The sequence below is a fragment of the Mesoplodon mirus genome (assembly GCF_964341445.2).
Source record: "Mesoplodon mirus genome assembly, chromosome: 9".
NCBI lineage: Eukaryota > Metazoa > Chordata > Mammalia > Artiodactyla > Ziphiidae > Mesoplodon > Mesoplodon mirus.
Window position 1 is genome coordinate 112,495,255 of NC_138985.1, and position 18,526 is coordinate 112,513,780.

The 18,526-nt window shown below is 47.9% G+C and overlaps 1 protein-coding gene across 5 annotated transcripts in view; it reads left to right on the forward strand.

Annotated features, from left to right (window-relative positions):
* Positions 1-18,526, forward strand: part of DPP6 (dipeptidyl peptidase like 6) — a gene marked incomplete at both ends in the record, with an annotated part of 1,078,039 nt that overhangs the window by 1,011,941 nt on the left and 47,572 nt on the right. The gene's annotated exons all lie outside the window — the stretch shown is intronic.

The following is an 18,526-nucleotide window of genomic DNA, read 5'->3' on the forward strand; positions in this document are numbered from 1 at the left end:
CTAAGAGGGTCCCCTCCCAGAGACTAAGTGAGTCTAATTCCAAGAAGAGGGAAGAGCAGAACAGGGCCAGTGAGTGCGGCCTGTCCGCTGCGGGGGATGGAGGAGTTGAGGAGAGTAGTGGGAAGTTCATTTGGAAAGATAGACCGAGGGGAACAGGTATGTGTAAACATTGCCATGGAAGGTAATTGTGAATAATGTCACCATGATTTTGTGAGCACGTGCCTAGAAGAGTTTGTCTGGTGGGGAAGCTTCACCAACAGGGTGGCTTCTTGAAGAGAAGGAGGTTTGCCATGAGAAGCAGCAGAGCATTCTGAACAAAGGGAAGAGTCCAGCTAAGAATCAGAAGCGTGACACAGACTCACAGGTTCGTGGAAATGTGATGTAAGATGGGGAAATAGCATGGAAAGTGGGGTGTGCTGAGGCAGACAGGGAGGGCCCGCATCACCCAAAGCCTCCATGCCCTGTGCAGGGATCTAGATTTCAACCTGTAGATGAACATTTGCTCTGACATTCACTGTCGCGTAGCTCACTTAACAAACAGAATCTGTAATGATTTAGCAAACAGCATTTCAAGATAGATATCACGCAGGTTTCCGGTATGTAGCTGCGTATATCTAGTGAGGAAGCCTCACGTGCACGGGGGCAGGTCTCCTGAGATGGCCAGGCCACCGTGAGAAACCCTGATCCATCTGCAGTCACCTGACTGCGGGCAGTGTTTGTATGTCTCCTACTGTGCAAATGAAAATAGAAAAATAAATTGGGTGTTGAGACTGGAATAAAACTTCTGCTGTAACTCTACTCGCCCATTCATTTAGTCTGGTTTTTATAGACTGACTTTATATCGAGAAGTTATGAAGTACAATACGTTTTAAATGGAGAAAGTGAGTTTATACTAACACAGTACACGTGGGAGTTCAGCGCTACGTTTTATTTTAAACAGGGTTCTGCTGCTCAGAAATGAGGAAGCCACGGTTAGGGTGACAGGGAGCCAGCTATGAGGTGGCCTCAGCAGGTGCGTGACTTACAGGGAAAGAACAGCCAGGTGTGCAAGTGGAGGTATGCTCTTTTCCTCTCGGTTCTCCTTGTGGTCGCAGCGGTACAGCCAGGACCGCGTGCATGAGTGACAGCTCCAGCCCCGACGCTTCCACAGCCCTGGCCTCCAGCCTTGCTGAGCCTCCGCTTCCTTGTCTATGAAATGGGTTGTTTTCTAGGTAGTGTTTACATTTAAGCAGCATCTCCCTGAGCCAGTGAAGTGCAGCTTCACCCCCGTTAGGTCTGGGCAGGTGACCACAAGCACGCCGACGTCCAGAGCCCGCGTGGAACACTTTTGTGCGTGTTCAGCCCATTCATTAAGCCAACGCCCAAACCTCACAGTCCCAGCAGAAACTTTGAGATGCTCCAAAACGTAAAAAATAATCTTGTTTTACCTCGAGCATGTCGTTTCTCAGACAAAAATAAGAGACAGAGACGGAGCGAGAAACCCCTAGTCTAGATTGGTTTTCATTTCCCATCAACTCTGAAATTCTCTGTGCCAGTTTGAGAAGCCAGTTATGTGATTTTACACTCACGCTTCATCACGCTTTGTTTTCATGCTGCCCGTGTGAGGTCGCTGCTCACGTGTATGTGCACAACGCGTACGTGAATGTTTTGAAGGCAGGTGCACACCGTGCAGCACCGTGAGAGCCATGGGCATCTTCACCCCCAGCCCAGGGAGCCCGGGAGGCCCAGTGCCCTGTTCATGTCTCGGGTGAGAGGCTCTGCATTTGTAAGCAGCTTCGCTGTCCTTTGGGTGGGTGGACTGGGCGTTTGCTCCAGCTGCTGTATGAGGATGACAGGATGACCTTTCCCTCCACGGTTCCTGCCCCTGACTCACTGGTGCCTCTCGCCTTCCACGTGCTCCCGCGTCTTCCCGAGTGAGCGGGCGTCATCCCCCCCGCTCAGAAGCTGCCGTCCCCACCCTCACTCTCACCTTATAGAAAGGACCACAGGACTCTCCACCCAGAAAGAACAGGACACGACAGGACAAAATGAGAGTAATCCGTGATACCCACTAAAGAGAACGCTCCTGATGCTTCCGGATCAAACGCTGTCACATCACAGTCAGGAACCAGGTCCTGAGACTCAGAGCGGTCTCTGTGGATACTTTGAAGCTTTCTTCAGTCACTGGTTGACATAAATGCCTTGATGGTATAGAATAAAACCTCTGAAATCCAGGCGCCCCTGATTTAGAGTTACTGAGAATGTAGGCAGAGCTGAGCAGAAATTGCAAAAGAAAAAAAATCTTTCTTGAAAGAACGAAACAACAAGAAAAGGCTGCTGAAGGGATGTTGATTCTGTGTAAGAAAACTGCTTCTGAACATCTCCTCTGTGTTTCTGTGCTAATCTCTGTTTGATTTATATTTTCACTTCAGCCTGTAGCAATTGCTTAGAAAGTTGCAAAGCATTCTTTCTTTTTTAAAAAAAAAAATCTCTTGAAATGAGACTTCTCACAATATCAGTTTAGACTTTTCCCACTTAGTATGAGTGGGTGCATTTTATTAGTTTTGTCAGTTTTCCTTTTCAGGGAAGGAAGGATCGTAGAGAGCTGGGAGCCTCTTGTCACCCCAGATCATTAAACTGCATGTTCGGACCCACATCAAGTCCCCTCTCGGGCTCCTGCCTTCAGGGAGCTGACCTCTGCCTTCTCAGCTCCAGGGCATCAGGGATCTTTACTGTGTAAAGTTAGCTGCTAGCAGGAGATTTGGACATTTCTTTACAAAAAAATATGAACACATATGTCTGTTCTTTATCACAAATTAAATGCATGTGAAATAATTTATTAGGAGGCTTTGCAAAGTAGAATGCAATCCATCTCACTGGAGAAGCAAAGCCCTGCCTGGTTTACCCCTCAGGAGAGTCATTGCACCCTCACCTCCCCCGAAATTCCCTAAGACGGGTTCCGACCTCCGCCTCACTTGTCCATGTGGCTCAGTTAGGAGGAGCTACAAGGGAGACGAAGAACACAGGAGGGTTCCTGCCCGCGGGGCTCATGCCTACAGGAGGGCACTTGACAGAAATGTCACGTCCTGGGGTCAGAGCTGTGTGCTGCGGTGGGGGAGCCAGAGGAATTCTCTAGCTCTGAGCTCCAGACCTGGCCAGAGCCAACGGTTCACGTTGGGATGAGGCACTGTCCTCGACCTTGGGGAAGTTAGAGGCTCCTGGAGGCTCTCGCTGACAAAAATGCATGGATTTAGAGCCTGGATGCTGCTCTGTACATCAGCAGTTCCCCCTCTCCCTTCCCACCAGCAAAGCCACCATCCGTTTGACAGATGAGAATATTCGGGCACCGCGTGCGCCTTGCCCCGGGCCCACGGCTCGTTAGGGCAGAGCCAGGACCAAAACTGGTCTGTCATCAGTGTCCTGCATGGTCCAGGTGCCTGTGACACCACATCTGCCCCTCTGGTGCGCTGGGAAAAGCTAACTTCTTCGCCGATTGCTCTCCACCAAAATCTCCTCCCCAGACCTAAGTGTACTGAGCCCCGGAGAAGCCCCAGACACAAGAGGGCACTGCAGCCCTGCGAATCTGTGCCTCTTCCTAGAGCTGCGGTGGGGTCAGAGTTACTGGTAATTTCCCGTGCCTGGTGTCTCCTCCGACGTGTGTAAATCATACCATCTTGTCTGAATATGTCAGACCACCCAGTGGGGCCACAGAGGACTGATCCGTCCAATGCAAAGAGTCCTTTGATGCCCGCTAAGTGCCAGACGTGGGGCTGAATGCTGGGTATGCAAACGTGAGGAAGACAGAGAAAGGCTGCCCTCAAGTAACCCGAAGTCTGCAGAATTAACAGCTGGCCACGGGGGCGGAGGAGCATGGGGAGAGAGAGAGTGAGCTGACATTGCCAAGCACCTCTGCTAGAGACAGGCTACCCCACCCTCGTGAGGGGCAGGAACCTGTCAGAGCACGAAGCTACAGATCTCTGTGCTCTGGAACTTACATCAAGGAGACAAACACATCCAACCAACGGGGAAAAATAAAGGGCAGGATGTGGCAAATTGGGAAACACTGTAAGTGCCGTAGATGCCCAGAAAGGGAGTGTTTGGTCACTGGTAAAGATGGGAAGCAGAAAAAAGGCAGATGGTCCTTCATCAAGGAGAAGGAAGCAAGAGGAGGTGCCTCGGCTGCTTCATCTATAAAATTGGGATAATAATAGTACCTGCCTTGTAAGGTTATTGCTATAGATCAAATATTTATATTCCCCCCCCCCGCAAATTCATATATTGAAATCTTAACCCCCAAGGTGATGGTATTAGGAGGTGAAGTCTTTGGGAGGTACTTAGGTCAGGGGGAATGGAGCCCTCATGATTGGAATCAGCGCCCTTATAAAAGGGAGCCCTGAGAGCTCTTCACTCCTTCCGCCCTGTGAGGACACAGGGAGAAGGCACTTGGACCTCCAGCCTCCAGAACTGTGAGAAGGAAATTTCTGTTCTTTGTAAGCCACCAGTCTACGGTGATGTATTGCGACAGCCCAAACAGATTCAGACGGTAATGATCATGTGTAAATTATTTATTATGTAGAGAGCACTTACGGCAACTATTGTTGTCGTTGATGATGTCGATGGTGACGGTGATGAAGATAGTGACGGTGTGATGATGATGGTGGTGGTGGAGGTGGTTGCTGGTGTTGATCATGATGATGGTGGTATTGCCTTTGCTGTTGACGATGACGATGATGATGTTGATGTTGATGATGGTGGTGGTGGTGGTTGATGGTGTTGATCATGATGGTGGTGGTATTGTCTTCGCTGTTGACGATGATGATGTTGATGTTGATGATGATGATGGTGGTGGTGGTGGAGGTGGTTGATGGTGTTGATCATGATGGTGGTGGTATTGTCTTTGCTGCTGACGATGATGATGATGATGTTGATGTTGATGATGGTGGTGGTGGAGGTGGTTGATGGTGTTGATCATGATGATGGTGGTATTGTCTTCGCTGTTGACGATGATGATGTTGATGTTGATGTTGATGATGGTGGTGGTGGAGGTGGTTGATGGTGTTGATCATGATGGTGGTGGTATTGTCTTCGCTGTTGACGATGATGATGTTGATGTTGATGTTGATGATGGTGGTGGTGGTGGTTGATGGTGTTGATCATGATGATGGTGGTATTGTCTTCGCTGTTGACGATGATGATGTTGATGTTGATGTTGATGATGGTGGTGGTGGAGGTGGTTGATGGTGTTGATCATGATGGTGGTGGTATTGTCTTTGCTGTTGACGATGACGATGATGATGTTGATGTTGATGATGGTGGTGGTGGTGGTGGTGGTTGATGGTGTTGATCATGATGATGGTGGTATTGTCTTTGCTGCTGACGATGATGATGTTGATGTTGATGATGGTGGTGGTGGAGGTGGTTGATGGTGTTGATCATGATGATGGTGGTATTGTCTTTGCTGCTGACGATGATGATGTTGATGTTGATGTTGATGATGGTGGTGGTGGTGGTTGATGGTGTTGATCATGATGGTGGTGGTATTGTCTTTGCTGCTGACGATGATGATGTTGATGTTGATGATGGTGGTGGTGGTGTGGTGGTTGATGGTGTTGATCATGATGGTGGTGGTATTGTCTTTGCTGCTGACGATGATGATGTTGATGTTGATGATGGTGGTGGTGGAGGTGGTGGTGGTTGATGTTGATGGTGTTGATCATGATGGTGGTGGTATTGCCTTCGCTGTTGATGATGATGATGTTGATGTTGATGTTGATGATGGTGGTGGTGGTGTGGTAGTTGATGGTGTTGATCATGATGATGGTGGTATTGTCTTTGCTGCTGACGATGATGATGTTGATGTTGATGTTGATGATGGTGGTGGTGGTGGTTGATGGTGTTGATCATGATGGTGGTGGTATTGTCTTTGCTGCTGACGATGATGATGTTGATGTTGATGTTGATGATGGTGGTGGTGGTGTGGTTGATATTGCTGGTGTTGATCATGATGGTGGTGGTATTGTCTTTGCTGCTGACGATGATGATGATGATGTTGATGTTGATGGTGGAGGTGGAGGTGGTGGTTGATGGTGTTGATCATGATGATGGTGGTATTGCCTTCGCTGTTGATGATGATGATGTTGATGTTGATGTTGATGATGGTGGTGGTGGTGTGGTGGTTGATGGTGTTGATCATGATGATGGTGGTATTGTCTTTGCTGTTGATGATGATGATGATGTTGATGTTGATGATGGTGGTGGTGGAGGTGGTGGTGGTGGTTGATGGTGTTGATCATGATGGTGGTGGTATTGCCTTCGCTGTTGATGATGATGATGTTCATGTTGATGTTGATGGTGGTGGTGGTGTGGTAGTTGATGGTGTTGATCATGATGGTGGTGGTATTGTCTTTGCTGCTGACGATGATGATGATGATGTTGATGTTGATGGTGGAGGTGGTGGTGTGGTTGATGGTGTTGATCATGATGGTGGTGGTATTGTCTTCGCTGTTGACGATGATGACGTTGATGTTGATGATGGTGGTGGTGGTGTGGTTGATATTGCTGGTGTTGATCATGATGGTGGTGGTATTGTCTTCGCTGTTGACGATGATGATGTTGATGACATTGATGTTGATGATGGTGGTGGTAGTGGTGGTTGATGGTGTTGATCATGATGGTGGTGGTATTGTCTTCGCTGTTGACGATGATGATGTTGATGACATTGATGTTGATGATGGTGGTGGTGGAGGTGGTTGATGGTGTTGATCATGATGATGGTGGTATTGTCTTCGCTGTTGACGATGATGATGTTGATGTTGATGTTGATGATGGTGGTGGTGGTGGTTGTTGATGGTGTTGATCATGATGATGGTGGTATTGTCTTCGCTGTTGATGACGATGATGTTGATGACATTGATGTTGATGGTGGTGGTTGATGGTGTTGATCATGATGATGGTGGTATTGTCTTCGCTGCTGACGATGATGATGTTGATGTTGATGTTAATGATGTGATGATGGTGGTGGTGGATGTTGATGGTGTTGATCATGATGGTGGTGGTATTGTCTTTGCTGCTGACGATGATGATGTTGATGTTGATGTTGATGATGGTGGTGGTGGTGGTGGTTGATGGTGTTGATCATGATGATGGTGGTATTGTCTTCGCTGCTGACGATGATGATGTTGATGTTGATGTTGATGATGGTGGAGGTGGTGGTTGATGGTGTTGATCATGATGATGGTGGTATTGTCTTCGCTGTTGACGATGATGATGTTGATGTTGATGTTGATGATGGTGGTGTGGTTGGTGATGTTGTTGCTGTTGTCCCCTTAGCTCTGACCTTGTACCTCAGAGGTGGGGCCTTCCATCCTTCTCACCTATTCCTTGCAGTGAGGGGAAATTTCACCTCTTGCTTCTGACGGCTGGCAGCATAAATTTCCATAGTGGTCAGTTAATAATGGCTATTAAGTTTCCAATCTGAGCAAAAATTAGGCTAAAATGACCCAAGTTTATTACTGAACATATCTGTGGAAAAAGAATTTTTATTTACTTTCTGGGTATAAGAAACAGTCAGTGGTGGCCTTCAAAACTAGCCAAAGTAGATGTTGAAGATCTCGGCTGGGGTCTGGACCTTCAGAAACCAGGCTTGCATGTCTGTAAGTGGGAGAGCTCAGACAAGACTTGAGTCTGTGCTCTTAACTAACCCCTGTCTACACTGCTACTGTGGGATCATGATGTCCAGGGCTAAGAAGTAAAGTTTATTCATTGCACAAATGATCATCATTTGTGGGCCTGGAACCTGGATAGTGCCCGCTTTTTTCTCTGGTATGATCTACAGCCTGAGATTCTGAGGGGACGTGCCCCGGATTCCGGTGCAGAAACAGCCGCCCAGGGAGAGTTGTTCTGACAGTGACCTGCTTCTGTGCTGTATTTGGTTGGCCCGGGGGTGTCTTGAAATTTGACCTAGGTGAGACATATAGGAGAGTGTCCTTGGGGAAGGGAGGGTGCCAAGGACTTATACAAACAGGGTCAGCAGGTACCATGGGTGGCTCTCCTGACAAACTAGGATCCGCCTCTAGGTCCCTGTTGTGGGTTCAGTTGTTTCCCCCCAACAAATATGGTAAAGTCCCAACCCCCTGTCCTTCAGAATGAGACTTTATTTGGGAATAGGATCATTGCATATGTAATTAATTAAGATGAGGTCCTTCTGTAGCAGGGCAGGCTCTTAATCCAATATGACTGGTGCCCTTATAAGAAGAGGAAAAGAGACACACATGAGGCAGAAGATGCCTTGTGACAATGGAGGCAGAACTCAGAAGGATGAGTCTGCAGACCAGGGAGCCCCAGCGGTTGGCAGCCACCACAGGACAAGGAAGGATGCTCCCCTACAGGCCCTGCCGACACCTTGATCTCAGACTTCCAGCCCCCAGATCTCTGAGACAATACACGTCTGTCATTTCTAAGCCACTGGATTGGTGGGACCTTGTTAAGGTGACACAGTCCCCACGACATATCCCCCCAAACCCTTCCTCAGCTACCTAAAAGCCCACCTGACTGAAGGCAACCGTAAAGGAAAACGTTCCTCCTGGTGGCAGCTCTGCTCTTAACCGTGCTCACAGGGACGCTCCACTTCTGACACTTCCGGTCCCCAGATGTGTGGGGTTTTCCCCCACCAAGCAATTCTGGGACATCAGCTGGATGTCCTACAAAGTCAATTCAGTTCTGACATCAGGTCTGCAGTTAGCATCAGACCCCACATGCTAAGGGCATACCTAAGGTGCCAGTTGCAAGTTCAGGCTGTCACCTGCGCTTCTGACCGAATGGCTATAAATTGGAGCTTCCCAAGACCCCCCTCCTTGGGTTTAATTAATTTGCTAGAGCAGTTCTTTGCTAGAGAATTCAGACACACAGTTTGCTTACTAGATGACCAGTTTATTGTAGAGAGGAACAGCCAGATGGAAGTGATGCACAGGACAAGGCACGTGGGAATGCGCACGGGGCTGCCCTGCTCTCTCTGGGCGTGGTACCCTCCCCTCACCACCAGCACCTCCACCTGTTCACCAGCCTGGGAGCTCTCCGAACCCCATCCTTTCGGGGCTTTGGGGCGGCTTCAGTACGCAGGCGTGGTTGGTTAGATCATTGGTCATTGGTGATTGGGCTCAGCCTCCAGCCCCTTTCTCCAGAGAGGTTGCGAGTGGGGCTGAAACTTCAGAGCCTCTAATCGTGTTGGTTTTCCTGCAAACAGTCTCCATCCTTTGGGGTTTCCCAGAAGTCGCCTCAGTAATATAAATCCAGGTGTGATTGAAAGGGGCTTGTTGTTATGAATATCAAAAGACCCATCTCCCTTTTTTTTGGCTCTGAAACTATTTTAGGAACCCAGAACAAAAACTGGATATTACAGAAGATGCCTTATTGCCCTAATACAGGAAATTACAAGGGTTTTAGGAGCTATGTGCCAGGAACTGTGGACAGAGATAAATATCTATTTCTTATGATAAATCACAATATCACTGAACAGGAACTTGCTTTAAATTATTGCCTTAGAGCAGCTGTTCTGAAAGCGTGGGGCGCGGATTCATTACACCTGCAAATTCTCAGACCCGTCACGCACGCGGGAATCAGAAACTCTGAGGTAGAGCCCACCAGCTGCTGCTGGTCCAGGTCCTCCAGGTGATGCCAGTACAGCTGGAGCTGGGAGAGAGTATGTGAAATACCGTATCCTTGCTTCCAAGGTATACTTCCCCCATTTTGAATTTTTCTGAAGTCAGGATGGATCTTACAATCTCTGTAAAATCTTACGAAACCAAGCAGTTCATCTTGCAATTGATGGTGTCTTAGAATCAATGAAAAATGGTAAATACAACGTTCATCCAATATGCCTGTTGACACTGTGGTGTTGAGAGAGCTACCCCTGGAGGTGGCAGTGACTTGAAAGCTGTTTGCGTCCCAGCCGTTGGGGGGGCCCTTGAGGGGCACCTTGAGACCCCCAAAATCTTCCAAGCCTTCCCTTTACTCCGGGTGCACCGAAGCCAGCCGGGCCTGCCCTCCGGGCCCCACTTCTAGTTAATCACTGTGAGTTTCGTTTCTGCACCTCCAGGGCCTCTCAGAAGGGTGTCTGGCCTTGAAGCTTGACTCCGAAGATGCACCTCTCTTAGGAAGGAGCCCCAGCTGAGGGAGATCATGTGCTGGGCTGACTTGTTTCCATCTCCCTCTTCCGGAAGTGCTCCCCTCTGAGCACACAGACTCCATCTCACCCTTTCCCAGCCCACCTGGTGTCTGGGCCTTCAGATAAAAGCAGTGCTCAGTTAGGAGACTGGTGTGTAAGAGAGAAATGTCTTCTGTCACTCTAACAGCACGGCTGCTACAGCAAGAGGAAATTAATTAAAAGTGTCACTCGCGTGGCTGTTCAAAGTACATTTCTACCTCTTCACAGGGCATTCACGTAGGTGTTATAAAATATTTCATTGTGGTGTTAGGTGTCACTCATTTTGTTTAACGTATTCCAGATTGCTCAGTGACATGATAAAAAATGAGGAACTTGGGGGAAGGGATTTTATTTTAACAACAGAAAAATTTTAAAAGATGAGTTTTAATGAGGAGCCCTGCCCTGGTGTGAACACATCTGTGGACAGAGTACACACACACTCACAGTGACATGCACACACTCTCATGCACACGCATTCACATGCACACACATGTACACACGTCACATACATGCATGTAGACACATACAGGGGTACACACACCCACACACAAAACTTACTGTACTTGTGAGAGTGTCATTGCTCATTTCTTGCCCTTTTCTTCCCACTGGTGAAGTCTTCTGGAGCAGTGCTTTCTCAAGTTCTAACATCTGTGTTGGGTTTTTTTTTTCACTTCTGTTTCCACCATTTCCATCCCAACGCAAAGAAAGTAAAACTTTTATATTTACACACGCCCTACGATCCCCCAGTTGTTACACTTTCTGAATTTGTTCATTTATTTTTTAAAACCTTTACTCAGGGTCCTCCATGTGCAGGAGACTCTGGGGGCCCAGCGGGCCGTGCTACACCATCCTTGCCCTCGGGGCCCTGGGGTTTAGTTGGCTGAGATGATACATATTCATGAGGACGATAATACAAGACGGCAGTCGGTATAATGAAAGCAGTGAAACAATTATTAAGTAATTCAGAGAACTGAGGACTGACTTCTATAGCTAGAGGGTGTCAGGAATGTCTTTAGATTCATAGGATGTTAGGGCAGAAGCGGGTGGAGAGATCCTCTAATCCAGACGTTCTCCAGCGCATTTTGAGTCACGGAGCCGCTTCTTCAAAAGAAAACTTACTGGGACGCCCCGTGTGGAAACGGCTGCCTTGAGAGGCTCCCAGGAAAAGCTCCAGTCCCGTCCCGTCACCTCGTACTGCAGATTACAGAAATGGGGGGCAAAGTTTAGGTCATAAGAAAAGTCTTCTCAAAGGAAATAAAAATCAGTTGTACTGAGAGCCTACGGGTAACAGAGAAGTGTGTTTGGCTTAGTAAAGCCGCTTTCTGGGGGATGCTCTGCAGGGTGCTCACAGCCTTGTCCTGCCCCAGATGCGTAATAACCCAGTTGCGGGGATGAGACAGAGACAGTAAGTCGAAAGCTGCGGGGCAGCAGCTCAGTGCCTTCGGGAGTGGGGTGGAAACGGCAAAGTCAGGACAGCCCGGGGAAGGGCTGTCAGAGGCTCCGGGCTGCATCTGGAGAACAGAGGTGCCGCCTCGTGCCTGACGCACGTGGTGGGCTGTGCAGATCCTCAACATCTCACAAAACGTGGGACCATTCTGAAGACTGTGGCCCACACCGCTCAGCCAGGAGCCCTGGGGACGAAGGAACATGTGTGTTAGGGCTGTGATGGTGCAGGTGGCACATTGACTAAGAACAGGTTTTTCATCATGTAGAGCCATGGCCGCTGAGCCTGCACGTCCGGAGCCTGTGCTCCGCAACGGGAGAGGCCACAACAGTGAGAGGCCTGCGTACCGCAAAAAAAAAAAAAAAGAAATATTAGGAGGGGGCAAAGAGAATCATAATAAATATTTTTATGTCTACATGTATGTGTCCATATGTGCCTGCTCATGCGAATCTAGGAGCGTGTGCATGAGTGTGTCCATAGGCGAGCACGTAGAGAATCAGGTGCTTAATACAGGACCTATTGACAGAGGCATTTACGGTGCCATAGAGTTATATGCTCTTATTTGAAAGCATATCCTGTATTCTAAGACTAGCCGAAAACATGCAGACACTGGAAGGGATGCTGAGAAGGAAGAGAAAAGCTGTCCTGCTTCTCCACCCTCACTTTCATCCTGCGCCTCCTTCGGGGCACAGGGGTAGAGCATCTCTCCTGCCTGAGGTCCATGCTGCGTCTCAGGGGGAGGCTCCGATCACAGCATCCTCATCCCTGGGGGTAGGCTACCCCTGTCTCTGGGAGCTGGTGAAGTGAGGCAGCGACTCTGGCATCCAGCATCGCGTCTGGCACATAATAGGAACTCTGAGTGGTGTCATCGTTTTCGCTGCAACCTCTGTTCCTCTTGCTAAGAATAGACCTTAGCCACCCTATAGTCCACATTTGGGACCCAGAGAAGAAAAGTCGCTTGGCCGGAACCACAAAGCAGCTGGTGGCAGGGCTGGAACGAGAGCAGGGCTCCAGACTTCATCCTTAGTCCCGAGTCAGTGTGCAGATCTCACAACGGTACACCTTCTTCTGGTGACAGTCATCAAAGCCTGCTTTTGTGCGTGGCTGTCTTCCTATACTAGACTCTGAGCTCCCTGATGGCAAATACTTGGTCTGCTTCTGCCTGTGTTCCCTGGACCTGGCACTGTGCCCTGCACATGGTAGAATCTCAATGCATATTTGTTGAATTGAATTACATGCAAAGTAAGAAGAAACTATGAATAGGAGTTGTCAGAAGAATAGCCATTAAGCAGAGTGCTGTCAGGTTCTGACCATCTAGCAAACAAAAAGCATGATTTCCCAGATCTGGGCCATGATAGTCTGTGCCCAGATGATGGGGAGGGAGTGACTTACAGGCAGCAGTGACAAAAGGATAGAAGCTTCCTACTGTTCAGAACAACGCGTTTAATCAGTTAGTTGTTGGCTAGATGCACGTGAGATCGTTTGGAGGAAGAGGAAGAAAAGTAAAGAAAACCAATTTAAAACTTGGGTGGTGAAGCCCTTCCAAAGTCTCATTAGTAAAAGTATCCTTAATTGTTTACAACAAGTTTGGAGGGCCCCCTTTAAGTCTCACAAGCTCCCTGAAATCATATGTGTGCTGCCCCTGTGTTTAGCATGTTTCTTCTCTTCTTACAGAAATCCTGGGTGACAGTAACCCAGGTCTGGTCAAAGTATCACAAAGCCCAAATATTTTACTCTGAATTGGGAATCTCCTGCTTTTTCTTCATTTCTTATAAGAAAGTTTGTTTAGATTTTGGTGTTTTCCTAAATTATCTGCCAATTTTCAGGAGCCCAAACATAGAAATCTCACAATGATGGGTGATCTTAAAATTCACACAGAGCAGTGGGTCGAGGCCACCTGGGCCAGAGGAACTCGTGTGATGGCAGTTTGAGGGGGAGAACCCCGCTCTGGACCACGATGGCTGTGGACCCAGGGGGCCCAGCTCCCAGAGGAGGGTCTGGATAACTGGATGGGTTTAGGTTATAATCAATCGATTTAAGTTATACACGGGGGCTGCTTTTTAACTTTTGTGTCCTCTTTAAATATAGTTTCTATTTGTATTGTCTCTGTTTGGCTATTCTAAAGAATATTCTGTATTAAAATAACAGGGAATATGGCACAGTTGTGATGTGGCTCTCAAAAAGAAAACCACACATAATTCAGATCCTAGAAGTGGAGACAGCTACCCTTGGTGGTTAGAGAAAAGTGGGGTGGGTGCTAAGTATCAGCAGGGAAACAATGACCTGAACTGTAAAACACAGGACATGGGAATGGTCTTAGGGGATCCTTCTTTAGCTGAATTTAACTTTGCTGCCTTGACACATGGTGGCCAAGTATATGCTTGGGAAGTCATCGCTCACGAGCTGTTAATCCATTCAGCAAACATTTTGTTCAGGGCACTGATTCCCAGATTCAGAACAGGCTCTGGGATGACTCATATCCCCAGCCCAAGGATTCCTCTGTGTGTGTGTGTGTGTGTGTGTGTGTGCGCGCGTGCGCGTGTGCACGCAGGAGCGATTATGTTTTTTGAAAGTAAAATTCAGCATGACACTTGCTACCCTTGGTACTTACACTTTTTGAGGCACAAATTAGAAAGAACACAGGAGAAAAGTCTGCAGCAGCATGGTAAAGATCTCATTCCTAAATAAGATAAGAACAAGCAACAATGCGATTTAAGTGGACGGTGCATGGGAAAGGGAAGTTTGCAATCACACACACACGAAATGCAGATGTCAAACACGGAACGTTGTCCAACTCCACTCAAAAGTCGAAAAAGGTAACTTAAAGCAATACCAAGATACGATACTTGCCCATTAGAGTGGTAAAAAAGACAACACATTTTTTTAAGTTATACCATAGTCCCGCATCCACCCTTAGTTAGAGGGCCAGGAGACAGTGTTCACTGGAGTCCAGGGTCTCTGCCTGGGGCGCTAATGCCCTTGTCCCCTGTCTGCCCTCTGGAACCACCCTCCCCTCATGCGTGACCTGCGCCCCCCCCCCCGCCCCGAGAGGTTTTCCAGCCCCATTGGCAAAGGCACCAGAGTGGACATGAACTATGGCCCAGGGTGTTTCAGGAGCCGCTGCGTTTCTGCAGCTCCCTTCTCATTTCCTTTGGCCACGAGCACAGTACGTTCCAGATGAAGGCTACCCTTTCAGCCCAGATCCTGGAGGAGGACCAGCACGATCACAGCTGACCGGTTACCAGGATGTAACAATAGCAAGGAATAAACTTTCATTGTTTTAAAGCATTGAGACTTGGGGGGTTTGTGTTTGAAACCACAAGCTTATTTAGTGAAAACCAGCTATAAAACCTTTATAATACAGCAATTGCAATGCCAGTAACTAGCTTAACCAACACAGTCTTCCCTGTGTGTGAAGATGTATGTTAGAGGGACTTCTGCAACAGTGTTTATGGCAATGGAAAACAAAAGGAAGCAGCCTAAATATCCATCAGTAGGGAGTGGACCAAAGAGATACGGTATACCCATGTAATGGAATACTATACATCTGCTAAAAACAAAGGTTTACAGCTTGTGAAAGTTTTTTACATCATTGTATATTACAGTGTTTACCATCCTTCAACTTGTTGTTTTCACGCAATGTGGTATTTTTCACACTGGCCCATGTTGATAGGTGTCTGTCTACTCATTTCACGTGCTCTGCGATCTTCCGCTGGGTGAACAGACTGCATTTAAGTCATCCCCTCCCCTGCCCGTGGCCAGCTCGGCGCTTGTGGCTCAGACATAATAGCTGCTGCTGAGAACGACCTACTGCGTGCGTGCCTCCTTGTGTCTGTGTGCCGGGCTCGCTCTGAGATGTGGTCCAGGGATGGGACTGTCTGGTGGTGTCAGGGATCTTCTGGTTTCACAGCCGTTGCTCAGTTGTTCTCCATGGTGGCTGTGTTTACTCATCCTCTGGGCATTTGGCTTCATTCTCTTGCTATTGTCAGACTGGATATTAAGACAATATAAAAGATGTTACTCTGAGGCATGCTATATTATACTGTGTGTGGCATATATGTTATTGTGAACACATACCATGTGGCAAAAATATCTTTTAAATATGCAGAGAAATAATAAATACTAACTCCAAGATAACAGTTACCTCTGGAAAGAAAGCAGACTGAGATTAGGGCAGGGCACACAGGTGACCTCAAAAATCTGTGAATGATGTTTTATTTTTAAAAAGTAAGGCAATATGGTATAACCTTAAGGTCTGATAAAGCTGCATATTTACATGAAAGGTTTTTTATATTTTTTATTTGTATGTTTAAATAATTGCTTATGTGTAAATTTGACCACTTATATGCAGAGAAACATTTTAGGACATTTTAGAAACATTGAGGTTTCTTCTGGAAAGTGGGGTGAGAAGGGTCTTTTACTTGTCACTTTATTCCTTTTTGTAGTTTTTGAATTTTTTTAGAAACATATATCAAGTTTATGGATTTAAAAATAAGAAGGGACTAATCCAGGCTCAGCAGCTTTCTTATTGTATGGCTGAGACAAAAAACATAAAGCTCTTGAAACCTGTGTTTTCTCATCTGTAAAATATGGTTAGAAGCACCTGCTTTGTAGAGCTGGTGTGAGGATTAGAAATTATTCATATATACACCTAGCAGAGTGCCTTTTACATAGTAGGCACTGAATAAATAATAATCTTTTACATTATTAATAAGAATGGAGGATGTGCTCTGTTTGCAAATTTACTCACCCTGAAATGTGCAGAGAAAAGAGATGCAGGTTCTTTATTTCTCAGTAACTGATCTGTTCTTCCACATGAGTGCCCCATGGGGAAATGGGTCTTCGAGCCAGAAAACTTAGTTTGACTCAATAATTTAAACCCACAGCCAATGCCTAGATCCCCTTCAGTGAGTGCTGTCCCTTTAGGTTAAATGCACAGAGTCTCACATCACTGCTCGCCCCTCCCCGTCCCTGGGTCAAGGGTGCCAGGTTTAGCAAATACCCAGTAACACTAAATTTCAGGTAAACAACAAATGGATTTTTAGTAGTAAGTCTCAATACTGCATGGGACATATTTATACTGAAAAATATATATTGTCTGTCTGAAATTCAAATATAACTGGCTAAGCTGCGTTCTGTTTGGGCAATCCTATCTATGGGTGAATGGGGAAGGGTCACATGGTTGGGGAGACAAGGCCTCGGACCTCCCGGACTTCGGATGTGCACTGGATAGTGTCTGGGCCCAGTCCCAGGTAGTGGACAGGCTTCAGGTCCACGGCTGCTGCGACCACAGTCTGTCTCTCAGCTCAGCCAGGCCGGGGGGTGCTCCCGGGCTGGACCAGCCCATCTTGCCTTTCCATGGTACCTCAGACTGCACTGCTTTTCTGCCACATTCTCTCGGGATGCTGAACTAGGATGTCCTCTGTGGGGGGCGCTCTGAGCCTCACTGTGGTGAGATCCATGGCAGGTACCCTGGCTCTCAACTCAACCACTTGTCATGTGGCCCCTTGGAAGTGGGCAGGAAGTTCTGATGATGATCCCCGGGAAGCTGCCCAAATAGTACGTATCCCCAGCTAAGATGCAGCCATTCCCGGGAGTTCATAGCGTCCCAGAGACCCCAGCCTGAGGCAGAGGAGAAGCAGCCCCAGGGCCCACAGCTCCCAGAACACATCCATCTTGCTCTGCACACGTGCCCTCCGCCAGCCTTCACTTCCTGTCTGTCTGCTTTCTCCCAAGTGCACCAGGGCTGAAGGCGCAGCCTCCCCTGCTCCGTCCTGTGTGTTCTGTGATCATTCATCCAGCATTCGCTCCACGGATATGTAATCGAGCCCCCACTATGTTCCAAACGGTGTTCTAGATGCTGGAACTAATGGCAGGAAAGACAGACTTCCAGAATTTGTTCATAAAATTCTAGAGCCTGCGTTCTAGGGCAGTTGCAAGGGCCAATGAACAGATACTGAAAATGCATACTAGAGGGTCCTGCCCTTAGGTACGGGTGGTGCCCTGTGAAGAGCAGGCATCAGGGGCAGGTGGAAGCTGGGCCGGTGGTCGTGTAGGGGTCTCTTCCAGTAAGTGGTGGGAGGAGGCGTGTGAGCAGAGACTTAATGAAGACAAAGACAAGCTGCGCCAGTGTCTGGGGATGGAGACTTTGGGCAGAGAGAACAGTAGGCCCGGTGGGAACACGCTTGGTGTCCGTCACATCCCGTGGGAAGGCCCGCCCCGGCCGAACAGAAGGAGTGCAGAGAAGGGGCAGAGATGAAGTTAGAAAAACCCACACCTGCCTCTTAATACACCTTCAAAATAGCTGAAAAATAACTTACAAAGCCTTTTTCTCTTTCTGGACCCTCCTTTTGCTAAAGAGAATAACGAAGTTGATCTACAGACTTGACCCACAGCTGGCCAGGCCCCCTTCTCACCCCAGGGCTGCAGCTTCAGGACAGCCTTGGAGCTGGAAGCTGCAAGCTACGTCATCAGGGAAAACTGAAACGCAGGTGAACATTTGCAAAATTATGCCGTTACACTAGTAAGTTTTTACCAAGCATTACAGGAGACCAGTGGAGGTCATGGCTTCCTCCAGGAGGGGCCAGCAAGGCAGCTTTGAAAGGTGACTTAGGACTGAGTCTGCAGTGATTGACCAGAACTCCGTAAAGACAACGTGGAATTGTGTCTGGACAGTCAGAATGAGGTTATAAGGGTATAGATGTCTTATGTCGTTATAATAATCTAAAACACACACAATTTTCATTGGGTTCATTGTAATTGACGTGGACACAAAGTTAGGAAGACGTGCCTTTAACACCCAGGGCCCAGCCCCTGCCATCGTCCGTGGCTGCTGACTCTTCCGCGGAGCTAGGCGCCCCAGAACCCCCGGTGAGCACGTTGTAACGAAGGCTTGGTTCTCT